Genomic DNA, 17,224 nt, shown 5'->3' on the forward strand with positions numbered 1-17,224 from the left:
ATAAGAGATGAGGAAGGACACTATATCCTACTTAAAGGGTCTAACCAACAAGAAGATCTAACAATTGTAAATATCTATGCCCCGAACATGGGAGCAGCCAATTATATGAGCCAATTAATAACAAAAGCGAAGAAACACATTGACAACAATACAATAATAGTGGGGGACTTTAACACCTCCCTGACTGAAATGGACAGATCATCTAAGCAAAAGATCAACAAGGAAATAAAGACTTTAAATGACACACTGCAACAAATGGACTTCACAGACATATTCAGAAAATTCCATCCCAAAGCAGCGGAATACACATTCTTCTCTAGTGCCCATGGAACATTCTCCAGAATAGATCACATCCTAGGTCACAAATCAGGTCTCAAGTGGTACCAGAAGATTGGGATTATTCCCTGCACATTTTCAGACCACAATGCTTTGAAACTAGAACTCAATCACGAGGAAAGTCGGAAAGAACTCAAATACATGGAGGCTAAAGAGCATCCTACTCAAGAATGAATGGGTCAACCAGGAAATTAAAGAAGAATTAAAAAAAATTCATGGAAACCAATGAAAATGAAAACACAACTGTTCAAAATCTTTGGGATACAGCAAAGGCAGCCCTAAGAGGAACGTATATAGCCATACAAGCCTTTCTCAAGAAACAAGAAAGGTCTCAAATACACAACCTAACCCTACACCTAAAGGAGCTAGAGAAAGAACAGCAAATAAAGCCTAAACCCAGCAGGAGAAGGGAAATAATAAAGATCAGAGCAGAAATCAATGAACTAGAAACCAAAAGAACAGTAGAACAGATCAACGAAACTAGGAGGTGGTTCTTTGAAAGAATTAACAAGATTGATAAACCCCTGGCCCGACTCATCAAAAAGAAAAGAGAAATGACCCAAATCAACAAAATCATGAATGAAAGAGGAGAGATCACAACCAACACCAAAGAAATACAAACAATTATAAGAACATATTATGAGCAACTCTATGCCAGCAAATTAGATAACCTGGAAGAAATGGGTGCATTGCTAGAGATGTATCAAATTGAACCAGGAAGAATTAGAAAACCTGAACAGACCTATAGCCGCTAAGGAAATTGAAGCAGTCATCAAAAATCTCCCAAGAAACAAAAGCCCAGGGCCAGATGGCTTCCCAGAGGAAGTCTATCAGACATTTCAAGAAGAATTAATACCTATTCTCCTGAAACTGTTCCAAAAAATAGAAATGGAAGGAAAACTTCCAAACTCATTTTATGAGCCCAGCATTACCTTGATCCCCAAACCAGACAAAGACCCCATCAAAAAGGAGAATTACAGACCAATATTCTTGATGAACATGGATGCAAAAATTCTCACCAAAATACTAGCCAATACGATCCAACAGTACATTAAAAGGATTATTCACCACGATCAAGTGGGATTTATCCCTGGGCTGCAAGGATGGTTCAACATCCACAAATCAATCAACGTGATACAATACATTAACAAAAGAAAGAACAAGAATCATATGATCCTCTCAATAGATGCAGAAAAAGCATTGGACAAAGTACAGCATCCTTTCTTGATGAAAACTTTTCAGAGTATAGGGATAGAGGGTACATAGCTCAATATCATAAAAGCCATCTATGAAAAACCTACAGTGAATATCATTCTCAATGGGGAAGAACTGAGAGCTTTTCCCCTAAGGTCAGGAACATGGCAGGGATGTCCACTATCAGCACTGCTATTCAACATAGTATTAGAAGTCCTAGCCACAGCAATCAGACAACAAAAAGAAATCAAAGGCATCCAAATCGGCAAAGAGGAAGTCAAACTCTCACTCTTTGCAGGTGATATGATACTGTATGTGGAAAACCCAAAAGACTCCACCCCACAACTGCTAGAACTCATACAGGAATTCAGAAAAATAGCAGGATATAACATCAATGCACAGAAATCAGTGGCATTCCTATACACCAACAACAAGACAGAAGAGCGACAAATCAAGGTGTCGATCCCATTTACAATTGCACCCAAAACCATAAGGTACCTAGGAATAAATTTAACCAAAGAGGCAAAGGATCTGTACTCAGAAAACTATAATATACTCATGAAAGAGATTGAAGAAGACACAAAGAAATGGAAAAACTTTCTATGCTCATGGATTGGGAGAACCAACATTGTGAAGATGTCAATGCTGCCTAGAGCAATCTACACATTCAATGCAATCCCCATCAAAATACCATCCACTTTTTTCAAAGAAATGGAACAAATAATCCTAAAATTTGTATGGAACCAGAAGAGAGCCCGAATAGCCAGAGGAATATTGAAAAAGAAAGGCAAAGCTGGCGGCATCACAATTCCAGACTTCCAGCTCTATTACAAAGCTGTCATCATCAAGACAGTATGATACTGGCACAAAAACAGACACATAGATCAATGGAACCAAATCGAGAGCCCAGAAATGGACCCTCAACTCTATGGTCAACTCATCTTTGACAAAGCAGGAAAGAATGTCCAATGGCAAAAAGACAGTCTCTTCAACAAATGGTGTTGGGAAAATTGGACAGTCACGTGCAGAAGAATGAAACTGGGACATTTTCTTTACACCACACACAAAAATAGACTCCAAATGGTTGAAAGACCTAAACGTGAGACAGGAGTCCATCAAAATCCTACAGGAGAACACAGGTAGCAACCTCTTCGACCTCAGCCACAGCAACTTCTTCCTACAAACATCGCCAAAGGCAAGGGAAGCAAGGGCAAAAATGAACTTTTGGGATTTCATCAAGACAAAAAGCTTTTGCACAGCAAAAGAAACAGTCCACAAAACCAAAAGGCAACCGACAGAATGGGAGAGGATATTTGCAAATGACATATCAGATAAAGGGCTAGTATCCAAAATCTATAAAGAACTTATCAAACTCAACACCCAAAGAACAAATAATCCAATCAAGAAATGGGCAGAAGACAGGGACAGACATTTTTCCAAAGAAGACATCCAAATGGCCAACAGACACATGACATGAAAAAGTGCTCAACATCACTTGGCATCAGGGAAATCCAAATGAAAACCTCAATGAGATACCACCTCACACCAGTCAGAATGGCTAAAATTAACAAGTCAGGAAACGACAGATGTTGGCGGGGATGTGGAGAAAGAGGAACCCTCCTACACTGTTGGTGGGAATGCAAGCTGGTGCAACCCCTCTGGAAAACAGTATGGAGGTTCCTCAAACAGTTGAAAATAGAGCTACCATATGATCCAGCAATTGCACTACTGGGTATTTACCCCAAAGATACAAATGTAGGGATCCGAAGGGGTATGTGCACCCCAATGTCTATAGCAGCAATGTCCACAATAGCCAAACTGTGGAAAGAGCCAAGATGTCCATTGACAGTTGAATGGATAAAGAAGAGGTGGTATATATACACAATGGAATATTATGCAGCCATCAAAAGGAATGAGATCTTGCCATTTGCAACGACATGGATGGAAATGGAGGGTGTTATGCTGAGTGAAATAAGTCAATCAGAGAAAGACATGTATCATATGACCTCGCTGATATGAGGAATTCTTAATCTCAGGAAACAAACTGAGGGTTGCTGGAGTGGTGGTGGCTGGGAGGCCTGGGGTGGCTGGGTGATAAGACATTGGGGAGGGTATGTGCCATGGTGAGTGCTGTGAATTGTGCAAGACTATTGAATCACAGATCTGTACTTCTGAAACAAATAATGCAACATATGTTAAGAAAAAAGAAAAAGAAGAAGATAGCAGGAGGGAAAGAATGAAGGGGAGTAAGTCAGAGGGGGAGACGAACCATGAGAGACGATGGACTCTGAAAAGCAAACTGAGCGTTCTAGAGGGCATGAGGGTAGGGGGATGGGTTAGCCTGGTGATAGGTATTAAAGAGGGCACATTCTGCATGGAGCACTGGGTGTTAATGCACAAAGAATGAATCATGGAACACTACATCAAAAACTAATGATGTAATATATGGTGATTAACATAACAATAACAAATTAAAAAAAAGATTTTATTTATTCATTTGATAGAAGCACACAACCGTGGAGAGCGAGAGAGGGAGAAGCAGGCTCCTCACTGAGCAGGGAGCCAGATGCAGGGCTCGATGCGGGGCTTGATCCCAGGACCCTGGGATCATGACCTAAGCCCAAGGCAGGTGCTGAACTGACTGAGCCACCCAGGCATTCCTTTTTCTTACTTTAAATGACACCCTTGTCTACATTGCTATTGCATGATGTTGTAAGACAAATACCATCATTTTTGTAGTTTGGGTCTCCTCAACGTATTTAAAAGACACTGGCAGGGGAGCCTGGGTGGCTTCATTGTTAGGCATCTGCTTTCAGCTCGGGTCATGATCCCTGGACCTTGGGATCGAGCCCTGCATTGGGCTCTCTGCTCAGCTGGAGGCTTCTCCCTGCTTCTCCCTCTCCCACTCACCCTGCTTGTGTTCCTTCTTCCGCCGTCTGTCTGTCAAATAAATAAATAAAATCTTAAAAAAAAACAACAACACTGGCAGAGTAAATTTCAATTTTTATTTTTTGGGGTTATGACCAATTATGTTATTCCCTCTTTGAAGATGCTCAGAACACTAAGAAAATGTATTTTTCCTAATATTCATTTCACATGTTCCTTAGAAATTCATACAAAGTCTGTATCTTTCCCATTTTTCCTATGAAAGCAATGAAGTGTTGACTTTGGAGTCTAATTTATTTATGCCAAATAAATTTTATTAAATGTATTTACTCCAAAGCAATTTATCCAAGGAAAAATTGGATTAATTTCTTAACAGTTCTATGCCTTATCAGGACAACAGGCATAATAATAGTCCCATACCATGGGGTTGTTGTGATGATTCAGTGAAGTAATCCATGTTCAAAGCTTGGTAGAGGGCCTGGCACTCTTTTTCCACTAATATAAGGGACACAGATACAATTATAATCAAAACCATTAGCATGGATTAAAATATTCTTTTTTAAATAAGAAAGTTTAAAAATTGGTATCAGACTTAGTGAAGCCAAATTGACAAATGAATATTCTGATGCTCTGTTATTGCATTTCATCATAGTCACCTGCTTTCCTCCTACCCAATCCATGCAGATTTCCAGTTTCCAATAGAAAGATCTATATCTGTTCCTAATTCACCTAGCTTTGACTTCTTACCTACAACTTTGCACTGGTCGAGGAATAAGGAGGTCAAAATATTGTTGTCAGTTTATTTGTGACTCTAAAATTCAACAGGCCAATATCCCTGATGAACACGGATGCAAAAATTCTCAATAAAATACTAGCAAACCAAATCCAACAGTACATTAAAAGAGTCATTTACCACAATCAAGTGGGATTTATTTCTGAGCTGCAAGGGTGGTTCAATATTTGCAAATCAATCAACGTGATACACCACATCAGTAAAAGAAAGGATAAGAGCCATATGATCCTTTCAATAGATGCTGAGAAAACATTTGACAAAGTACAACAGCCATCCATGATAAAAACCCTGAAGCAAGTAGGTTTAGAGGAAACATAGCTCAACATAATAAAGGCCATATATGAAAAGCCCACAGCTAATACCATCCTCAGTGGGGAATAACTGAGAGCTTTCCCCTTATGGTCAGGAACAAGACAGGGATGTCCACTCCTGCTGCTGTTATTTCACATGGAACTGGAAGTTTAGCCACAGCAATCAGACAACAAAAAGAAATAAAAGGAATCCAAGTTGGCAAGGAAGCAGTCAGACTTCCACTCTTTGTAGATGACATGATACTCTATATAAAGATTTATTATTATTTTTTTTTTAGAGAGAGACACCACGAGTGTGGGAGGGAGAGGTAGAGGGAGAGAGAGAGAGAATCGTAAGCAGACTCCATGCTTAGCATGGAGCCCGACATGGGGCTCGATCGCATGGCCCTGAGCTGAAACCATGAGTTAGATGATCAACCGACTGTGCCACTCAGGTGCCTCAACATGATACTCAACATAGAAAACCTGAAAGACTCCACCAAAAAACTGCTAGAACTGATAAATGAATTTAGTAAAGTCGCAGGATACAAAATCAATGTATAGAGGTCTGTTGCTTTTCTATACACCGATAATGAAGCAGCAGAAAGAGAAATTAAGGAATCAGTTGCACTTACAATTGCACCAAAAACGATAAGATACCTAGGAATAAAACTAACCAAAGAGGTGAAAGACCTGTACTCTGAAAAATGATAAAACACTGATGAAAGAAATTAAAAATGATACACAGAAATGGAAAGACATTCCATGCTCATGGACTAGAAGAACAAATATTGTTAAAATGTATGTACTACCCAAAGCAATCTGCACATCTAATGCAATCTTTATCAAAATACCACCAGCATTTTTTGTAGAGCAAGAACAAACAATCCTAAAATTTGTATGGAACCACCAAAGACCCTGAATAGCCAAAGTAGCCTTGAAAAAGAAAAGCAAAGGTGGAGGCATCACAATTCTGGACTTCAAGTTATATTACAAGTCTGTAGTAATCAAAACAGTATGGTACTGGCCTAAAAATAGACACACAGATCAATAGAACAGAATAGAAAATCCAGAAACAAACCTATAACTACATGGCCAATTAATCTTTGACAAAATAGGAAAGACTATCTAATGGGAAAAATACAGTCTCTTCAACAAATCGTGTTGGGAAAACTGGACAGCAACATGCAAATAATGAAACTGGGCTACTTTCTTACACCATACACAAATAAATTCAAAATGGATTAAAGATCTAAATGTGAGACTTGAAATCATAACAATTCTAGGGGAGAATAAAGGCAGTAACCTCTTTGACATTGGCCATAGCAACTTCTTTCTAGATATGTCTCCTGAGACAAGGGAAATAAAAGCAAAAACATACTATTGGAAATTTATAAAAATAAAAGGCTTCTGTGACAACGAAGGAAACAACAAAACTAGAAGGCATCCTATGGAGTGGGAGAAGATATTTGCAAATGACATATCTGATAAAGGATTAGTATCCAAAATCTATAAAGAACTTATCAAACTCAACACCCAAAAAACAAATAATCCAATTAAGAAATGGGCTGAAGACATGAATAGACATTTTTCCAAAAAAGACACCAGATGGACAATAGACACCTGAAAAGATGCTTAACATCATTAGGGAAATACAAATCAAAACCACAATGAGATACCACCTCATACCTGTCAGAATGGCTAAAGTCAACCACACAGGAAATAACAGGTGTTGGCGAAGATGTGGAGAAAGGAGAACCCTCTTGCACTGTTGTTGGGAATGCAAAGTGGTGCAGCCACTCTGGAAAACAATATGGAGGCTCCTCAAAAAGTTAAAAAATAGGATGGGCACCTGGGTGGCTCAGTCGTTAAGCGTCTGCCTTCGGCTCGGGTCATGATCCCAGGGTCCTGGGATTGAGCCCCACATCGAGCTCCCTGCTCAGCGGGAAGCCTGCTTCTCCCTCTCCCACTCCCGCTGCTTCTGTTCCCTCTCTTGCTGTGTCTCTCTCTGTCAAATAAAGAAAGAAAAAATCTTAAAAAAAAAGTTAAAAATAAAACTAGCCCTCGATCCAGTAATTGCACTACTAGGTATTTACCCAAAGAATACAAAAACACTAATTCAAAGGGTTACATGTATACCAATGTTTATAGAAGCATTATCTACAATAGCCAAATTATGGAAACAGCCTAAGTGTCCATCAGCTGATGAATGGATAAAGAAGATGTGGTATCTATATACAATGGAATATTACCAAGCCATAAAAAGAAGGAAATCTTGCCATTTGCAGCAACATGGATGGAGCTAGAGAGTATTACGCTAAACGAAATAAGCCAGAGAAAGACAAATACCATGCGATTCCACTCAAATGTGGAATTTAGGAAACAAAACAAGCGAGCAAAGGGAAGAAAAAAGAGAGAGAGGCAAACCAAGAAACAGACTCTTGACTATATAAAACAAACTGATAGTTACCAGAGGGGAGGTGGGTGGGGAGATGGGTAAAATTAGGGGATGTGGATTAACGAGGGCACTTGCTGTATTGGGCATTGGGTGTTGTAGGAAGTGTTGAATCATTATATTGTTCACCTGACACTAATATTACACTGTATGTTAACTAAATGAAATTTAAATAAAAATTTAAAAATAAATAAAATTTGGTGTCCACCAGGCTGCCTTTATCCTCCACTCTTCACAGGGCTTCCTATTTAAGTGAAGTCACCACATTCATTACAGCTCTGGTTGTTGTTAGATCACCCCTAATTTCCAAGACAAGTCAGGACTTTGTCACTAAATGATCTGAATACTGCTGCCAGGATGTGGCTGCTTTTCAGATGATGGATAAACCAGCCAGTCCAGACTGAACCAATGGCAGTGTTTTCAGTTTTGACATTTTATCCTCAACAAATTAATTCTTGTCTCTGCTAGTAAAACTGAAAAATCATAGGCTACTAAAATAAAGGGTACCCAGGCAAACTGCTTCTGTCAAGGACTTTAAATTTTAGCTTTGCTTTTCTAATGAGGTGAAAGGCAAGGTGTAAGGAACACTCATAGCATGCTTTTATGGTCCCATTCCCCTTCACCCCTAGATAAAAGTCAATGTATTCCACATTTTAATAATGAGCAATGAGTATGTAGGATCTGCAACTACATTTAGGGAATCAGTGGTTTAACCTAGATCACTCCTTTTTAGCCTTTGGGTCTTGCTTCTGGGAAGAGACTTGGGGGCAGGCTAACTTTTGAAGCTGTTTTGAAAATGACCTCGTTTCTGTCTCCTCATTCAGGTCTCTCTAGGGAATAGTTTGTTCTGGGACATCATGCTCAAGGCCATGGTGGGTACTCGAGGAAAAAAAAATATCTTCAAATAAGAATTCTCAATTTCTCAGAAATAAAATGACTAAAGGGGAATAAATAAAGCAAAACTTTACAAGGAAAAATACTCTTTCTAACATTTGATTTAGCAATGCTAAAAAATCTCTCCTTAACCCACCTCCATTCCCATCCCACTTTCCTAATGTTGAATTGATTAGGAAAAAAAATCAGATCTGGTGGTTGTTAGATCAGTGAACTTGACTCCACATGGGGGCTTCCGTGAACTCGGCTTCACCTTGAACTGGCTTCTGTGTGTTCCTGTTACAGAGTTGCTTTGTGTCTAGACTATCTCTTTAGTCCAATAAATCTCTTTTGAATGCATATTGATAACCACTAAGCACAGTGTTAGGTGTGAGGAATAGAGATACAAAGATGAATATGACATAGTTTCTTCCTTTAAGGACCCATGCCAGAGGAAGGCAGTGGTTATGTAAAGAAATAATCACAAGGCAGTGAGGTTCTTGTAACAACAGGGGTGGACATGGAAGAGGGATAGTAAAATGGAGGAATTTTCCCAGAGAACCAGAGAAGAGTTGAATGGTAATCAGGGAATTCTTACTCTAGAGGTAGGAAACCCTGAACAGGGTTTTTAAGGTTAAAAAGTAGTTTTCCTGGCAGAAATAGGGAATGGTTATTTGAAGGGAGAATAAAAGGGAACAGAATGAATTTTAGGGAAAGGGAAGGATGGATGTCCAAATGTTTGAAAAAGCATAAGGTAGTGTCCCACCTAAAATTAGGTCACATTGTTTCTTCAGACTATAAAATAGACCTCAGCTTGTACTCATGAACTTCATGACAAGAGAAAAACTCATATAGATTGCAGAATTTTAGTGGGTGAGAGGACCATATAGAATTTCTAGACAAGGTGTGTTCAGTGGTCTGAGGAGCCACTGGGTTCCAAGAAGGGGCCCCATGGAACACTGGTGGTGCCGAGGGAAGATCTGAGGGCAAAGAGGTCGAAAGAGCCAGGCTCTACCCTCCTGCATGCATTACTTCAACCAAAGAAGAACATCGGTAGCTTTGGGGTTGGGCTTCTGGTTTTATGAGTGATGAAATTGGGGCCCAGAGAGGTTAAGTAACTCATTCAAGATCATTTAGCTAACTTATCACAGAGATGAACCAGAAACCTAGGAGTCAGGTTTCCGACTCCTAGTTCAGTTCTTTTCTTAAATCATGCTATACTGCCTCCTCCATATTCAAGTCATTTTGATGAGTTAAAACTTGTAAAATAGTGGGAGTTTTAAAATGAAAAAAAAAATCTGAAATGACAAAAAATCCAACACATTCCCATGGTGGCATTGGCAGGGAGGGCTGCTCTTCCTCCACCCAGAAGGTCAGAGAAATGCCCATGGTTCAGAGCTGTTGCATGGACGTTGGGAGCAGCCAAAGATGTACCACGGATTGTGGCAATTATTACCACACAGTGTCCTTCTACTAGTGACAACTGTTGCTTCCTTTTCTTTGACATTCTTTCTATACTCCGAATTCGGCTGCCTTTTCGGAACCAGAAGTTGTTTTACTTTCAATCCTTTCAACAGTCTTTGTTATCCAACCATTATCGATAGAAGAGGAGTGATAGGATTTGGTAAGAATTCATGAAGTTGTTTGTGTTAACATTTTATTTTTTATTTTGTTTTTTTTTAAAGATTTTATTTATTTATTTGCTACAGAGGGAGAGCATAGGCGAGAGAGAGGGAGCGAGAGCACAGGCCGGGGGAGCTTAAGGCAGAGGGAGAAGCAGGCTCCCCGCGGAGCAGGGAGCCCGATACGGGACTCGATCCCAGGACCCTGGGATCATGACCTGAGCCGAAGGCAGGTGCTTAACCGACTGAGCCACCCGGGCATCCCTTTGTGTTAACATTTTAGAAGGATGTTTCCTTTTGAGACATATTATCTCTAATGTTTATACCTACTCCTCAGATAAAAATATCATTTGGGGGAAGTTCTACCTAATATTCCCAGGTTATACAAAACAATTCAGTGGCAGCTTTTAAATATTTGGTTCTCATTCATGAATTCATCTATTTATTCATAGGAGTACCTGCCATGAGACAGTCTTTGTTCAATGAAAAAAAAACAACAACAAAAAAAAACGAGGTCCTTGCTTTCCTAGAAGTTACATTCTATTAAATGAAATGAAGAAAAAAAGCCTTTATTTGATTAGTTATTCATATTTCTTTGGTGGGTTTGGATCTAGATGGATGCAACTATTGGATATTGATGGTCTATGAAAAGGAGTAGTAAATGCCTATGTCTTTAGGACCCAGACTGATAGATAAACTAAATTTGTTTGGATATACCTGGGGTATCATCTCAAATTATCAGATCCTGGTCAAACTTGAGGTAACAATGAAGGTTTACATTTTTGCTTGGTTTTAAGGTAAGTGATGTAAAATAATGCACCTTAGGCCAAGTGGACGGACATTACTGTCATGTGCTGAGTTGTGTCCCTGCAAAATTCACATGTCGAAGTCCTAACCCCCAGTACCTCAGAATGTGACTGTATTTGCAGATAGGGTCTTTGAAGGGGTCCTTGAATTAAAATGAGGTCATTTAGGGTGAGCCCTAGTCCAGTATGACTGGTGTCCTTATAAGAGGAGATTAGGACACAGACAGGTATAGAGGGAAGACCCCGTGAAGACACAGGGAAAATATGCCCTCTCTGTAAGCCAAGGAGAGAGACACCAGAAGAAACGAACCCTGCCAACACCTTGATCTTAGACTTCTAGCCTCCGGATTTGTGAGAAAATAAGTTTCTGTTGTGTAAAGCCACCCAGTCTGTGGTACTTTGTTATGGCAGCTTAATACAATTACTTATATGAATAAGGGAAAATTATGTTTTCAATCAGTCAGAATACACTAGGCTATGTTATGGTAATAACCCCCAACTCTCAGGGTCTTAAAATTTATTTTTAGTTCATGTTATAACCCATTTCAGGTGAGTAGGGACCTCTGGTCCTAGCTGTTTTCACTCAGAGAGGAACTGATGGAGCCTCCACATGTGAAAGGTCGCTGGTCATAGTGATAATGTGAAGGAAAGGGCAAATTGTTGGTAGATTTTAAAGGCTTCCATTGGGAAGTAGCTCATGTCACCTCTACTCAGATTTACTTCAAAGGGGGTACAGAGGGAGCATAACTCCTACTATGTGCCTGGGTGGAAGACCACCTGAAATATCAGTGCATAACCCCAATGACTACTATGATCCTTATATATTCTCTGTTTCACTTAAGATCTTCAGTGCCCAGAAAATAAAAACAAAACAGTTGAAGTTCAAGAGAAAAACTACCAGGACAATTGAGATAGGAATTGCCATAATTATCCTGACAACAAGCCCAACCACAGTATCTAGTTTTTAGATCTCAGTGATAATCCTTGTTTCCAATCCTAGTTTACCATATCACTAGCACAGTGAGAAAGTGTAGAAACAAAAGCAAAATGTTGAAAAGAGGAGAGAATAAGAAGAGTCTAATATGGACTGGGAGACTGGCACTTTTGAATACCTTATATGCGCCAGCCACATTACAAATTAGTTCTTTTTTAATACATACTATCACCCAATAATCATCTTATAATGAAAAAATCGAAAACTAAAAACATGTCAACTTGCCCCAGGGATGAGAGGCTAACTCCATACACATACAAAGCCCTTGCTCCATTGTGCATACTATAGGTTTTTTAGTCTTCAGTTGTGACCCATTAGTCAGTTATAAAATTGTGGTCACTGCTTTGTTGCTGTTGCTGCTGTTGTTAATTCCAGTATAGTAAACACACAGTCTTATAGCCAAATTAAGGAATAATTTGTAACAATGTTACAATATAGTGATTCAACAATTCTATAGTTACTTAATGCTCACCAGGATGAAGTGTACTCTTAATCCCCGTCACCTATTTCACCCATCCCCCCACCCTCCTCCCCTCTGGTAACCATCTCTTTGTTCTCTGTAGTTAAGAGTCTGTTTTTTGGTTTGTCTCTTTTTTTCCTTTAAATTCCATATGGGAGTGAGATAATACGGTATTCGTCTTTCTCTTACTGACTTTTATCACTTAACATTATACTTTCCAGATCTCTCCATGTTGTTGCAAATGTCAAGATTTCATTCTTTTTTATGGCTAATATTCCATATTTCATATATGTATATTTATACACACACCATATCTTCTTTATCCATATATCTATCTGTGGACACTTGGGCTGCTTCCCTAATTTGGCTATTGTAAATAATGTTGCAATAAATATAGGAGTGCATATCTTTTTGAGTTAGTGTTTGTGTATTCTTTGTGTAAATGTCCAATAGTGGAATTACTGGATCATATGGCAATTCTCTTTTTAATTTTTGGAGGAAACTCCATAGTGTTTTCCACAGTGGCCACAATAGTTTGCATTCCTACCAACAGTGCAAGAGGGTTTCTTTTTCTCCATGTCCTCACCGACGACACTTTTGGTTTCTTGTGTTTTTGTTTTAAGCCATTCTGACAGGTGTGAGGTGATATCTCATTGTGGTTTTGATTTGCACTTCCCTCTCGATGAATGATGTTGGACACCTTTTCATGTGTCTGTGTTGACCATCAGACATGTCTTGGAAGCATGTCTTTGGAGAAATGTCTGTTTATCTCTTTTCCCATTTTTTAATTGGATAATTTGGTTTTTTCATGTTGAGTTATATAAGTTCTTTCTCTATTTTGGATACTAACCCTTTATTGGATATGTCATTTGCAAATATTTTCTCCCATTTTGCAGGTTGCCTTTTAGTTTTGTTGATTGATTCCATCCCTGTGCAGGAGGTTTTTATTTTGATGTAGTCCCAATAGTTCATTTTTGCTTTTGTTTTCCTTACCTCAGGAGACATATCTATAAAAATGTTATAGCCAATGTCAGAGAAGTTACTGCTTGTGCTCTTTTCTAGGATTTTTATGGTTTCAGATCTCACGTTTAGGTCCTTAATCCATTTTTAGTCTATTTTTTTTGTGTAAGAAAGTGGTCCAGCTTCATTCTTTTGCATATAGCTGTGTGGTTTTTCCCATATAATATAATCCTGGGTTTATTTCTCGGTTTTCTATTCTGTTCCACTGATTTATGTGTCTGTTTTTGTCCAGTACCATACTATTTTGAATGCTACCACTTTGTAGTGTATCTTGAAATCTAAGATTGTGATACCTCCAGTTTTGTTCTTCTTTTTCAAGACTGCTTTAGCTATTCAGTGTCTTTTGTAGTTCCATACAAACTTTAGGATTATTTGTTCCAGTTCTGTGAAAAATGCTGTTGTATTTTGATAGGAATTGCATTAAATCTGTAGATTTCTTTGGGTAGCATGGTCATTTTAACAGTATTTGTTCTTCCAATCCATGAGCATGCAATATCTTTCTATTTGTGTCATCTTCAATTTCTTTCATCAGTGTTTTATCGTTTCAGAGTACAGGTCTTTCACCTCCTTGGTTATGTTTATTCCTAGGTATTTTATTATTTTTGATGCAATTGTAAATGGGATTGGCTTTTTAAATTTCTTTTTCTGCTGCTTCACTATCGGTGTATAGAAATGCAATGGATTTCTGTATATTGATTTTGCAACTGGTGATCTTACTGAATTCATTTATCAATTCTAGCTGTTTTTCTCATGGAGTCTTTAGGGTTTTCTGTATATGGTATTATGTGATCTGTAGATAGTGAAAGTTTTACTTCTTCCTTATCAATTTGGGATGCTCTTTATTTCTTCTCTCTTTTTTTAAAAAGACTTTATTGATTTATTTGACAGAGAGATAGAGAGCACAAGTAGACAGAGTGGCAGGCAGAGGGAGAGGGAGAAGCAGGCTCCCGCCTGGGCGGGGAGCCCGATGCGTTGCTTGATCCCAGGACCATGGGATCATGACCTGAGCCGAAGGCAGATGCTTAACCGACTGAGCCACCCAGGCACCCTGATGCTCTTTATTTCTTTATGTTTTCTAATTGCTGTGGCCAGGACTTCTAGGACTATGTTGAATGAAATTGGTGAGAGTGGACATCCTTGTCTTGTTCCTGACCTTAGGGAAAAAGCTCTGTTTTTCACCATTGAGTATGATGTTATCTGTGGGTTTTTCATAAATGGCCTTTATTATGTTGAGGTATGTTTCCTCTAAACTTACTTTGTTGAGGGTTTTATCATGAATGGATGTGTTGTACTTTGTGAAATGCTTTTTCTGCAGTAATTGAAATGATCATATGGTTTTTATCCTTTCTCTTGTTGATGTGATATATCAGGTTGGTTGATTTGCAAATACTGAACCAGTCTTGTATCCCAGGAATAAGTCCCATGTTGATTGTGGTAAATGATTTTTTTGATGTATTGTTGTATTAGGTTTGCTAATATTTCATTGGGGATTTTTGCATCTATGCTCACCAGAGATATTGGCCTGTAGGTCTCTTTCCTTGTAGTATCTTTATCTGTTCTTGGTATCAGGGTAATGCTGTCCTCATAGAATGAGTTTGGAAGTTTTCTTTCCTCTTTTATTTTTTGGAATGGTTTGAGAAGAATAAGTATTAACTCTTTAAAACTTTGGTAGAATTCACCTATGAAACCATGTGGTTCTGGGCTTTTGTTTGTTGGGACTTAAAAAACTTTTATTTTATTTTATTTTATTTTATTTTATTTATTTAAGTGATCTCTACACCCCACCTGGGGCTTGAACTCATGACCCTGAGATCAAGAGTCGCATGTTCTTCTGACTGAGTCAGCAAGGTGCCCCATTGTTGGGAGTTTTTTGATTACTGATTCAATTTCATTGCTGGTAATCAGTCTGTACAAATACAAATTTTGTATTTCTTCCTGCTTCTGTTTTGATAGGTTATATGTTTCTAGGAGTTTATCCATTTCTTCTAGGTTGTCCAATTTGTTGGCATATAATTTTTCATAATATTCTTTTATAATCCTTTGTATTTTTGTGGTGTCAGTTATTTCTCCTCTTTCATTTGTGATTTTATTTGAGTCCTTTCTCTCTCTCTCTTCTCTCCCTGTCTCTCTCTCTCTCTTTTTTTTTTTTTTTACTGAATCTGGCTAAATATTTATCAATTTAGTTGATCTTTTCAAAGAACCAGCTCCTGTTTTATTGATATGTACTGTTGTTTTTTAGTTTCTATTTCATTTATTTCTGATCTATTTATTATTTCCTTCCTTCTCCTGGTTTTGGGTTTTGTTTGTTGTTCTTTTCTAGCTCCTTAGGTGTCAGGCTAGGTTGTTTATATGAGATTTTTCTTGCTTCTTGAGGTAGGCCTATATTGCTATAATATCACTGGAAAGTATAATGTTAAGTGATATCTCAATCTGAGATTTTCAAAGTTCCGGGTGTTAAGCCCCGCTGATTATAAGAACTTGTGAAGTCTGGCCTCTTTGGTTTTCAAAGGCAAATGTTGTGGGGATTTCTCTTCCCTGTGTGGGTTCCCCATGTCTGGGGTGTCTGGTGTGAGGCTCTGGTTTTTGCCCCTTTCCATGCCCCCACTTTCCCTTCCTCTCATGGACAATCTAATCTCATGGGTCCATTTAGCTCCTGACCCCATCCCTGCCCTTCCTACCTTCTTTATGGGACCTCTTCTCTACATTTAGCTGTGGAAAGTCTGTTCTGCCAGGCTTTGGGTCATTTTCTGGGTTATTTATAGGGGTGTGGATGTTGCCGGGTTTATCTGTGGGATGAGGTGAGCTTAGAATCTTCCTACTCTGCCATCTTCCCTGGAAATTCTGTTTTTTATTTTTAAGTTAATAAATAAAATAGAAAGTTTCAGTGATTCACAAATGTTATTCCTTGAAAGTTGTACTTCATTGATATACATATAACCCTCACTGTGTATTTGAAATATACTGCTTTCTTCCAAGGTGAAGAAAGTATTCCTACATCAACCAACCATGATGGCCTCATCTTCTATTCCTGTTCTTTCAAACAAAAGCACCGTGGTCCTTCAAAATGTCCTGGCTGAGCCCATGACCAAGAATATGATCAGTACAAGAGGCCATGCAATTTTTGATAGAATAAAAACTCCCATAGGGCTCTTTTTTTTATTTTTTACAGACTGGAGTTCTGAGAAGTACTTTTGGTCAGAAAACATAAAGTCAGTGTGGAAACATCAGTTTCTGTTACTCTGAGTTCTCTAAGTATAAATTTGACTTGTTGGGCTTGATTTTTTCATTGAGTCTGGAGTATACACCTACACATAAAATCTTTGCCTGCATAGAAAAGATATTTAGTGTATTCTTGATAAGTATTTATTTACTTATTTTTTTAAAGACTTTTTTATTTGAGAGAGAGAGCACGCACAAGCAGGGGGAGGGGCAGAAGGAGAAGTAGGCTTGATGCAGAGCAGGGAGCCTGGCGCAGGCCAGATCCCAGGACTTTGG

The sequence above is a fragment of the Callorhinus ursinus genome, unplaced genomic scaffold, assembly GCF_003265705.2.
Source record: "Callorhinus ursinus isolate GAN/ISIS: 27379988/994484 unplaced genomic scaffold, GSC_fseal_2.0 scaffold13, whole genome shotgun sequence".
Taxonomy (NCBI): domain Eukaryota; kingdom Metazoa; phylum Chordata; class Mammalia; order Carnivora; family Otariidae; genus Callorhinus; species Callorhinus ursinus.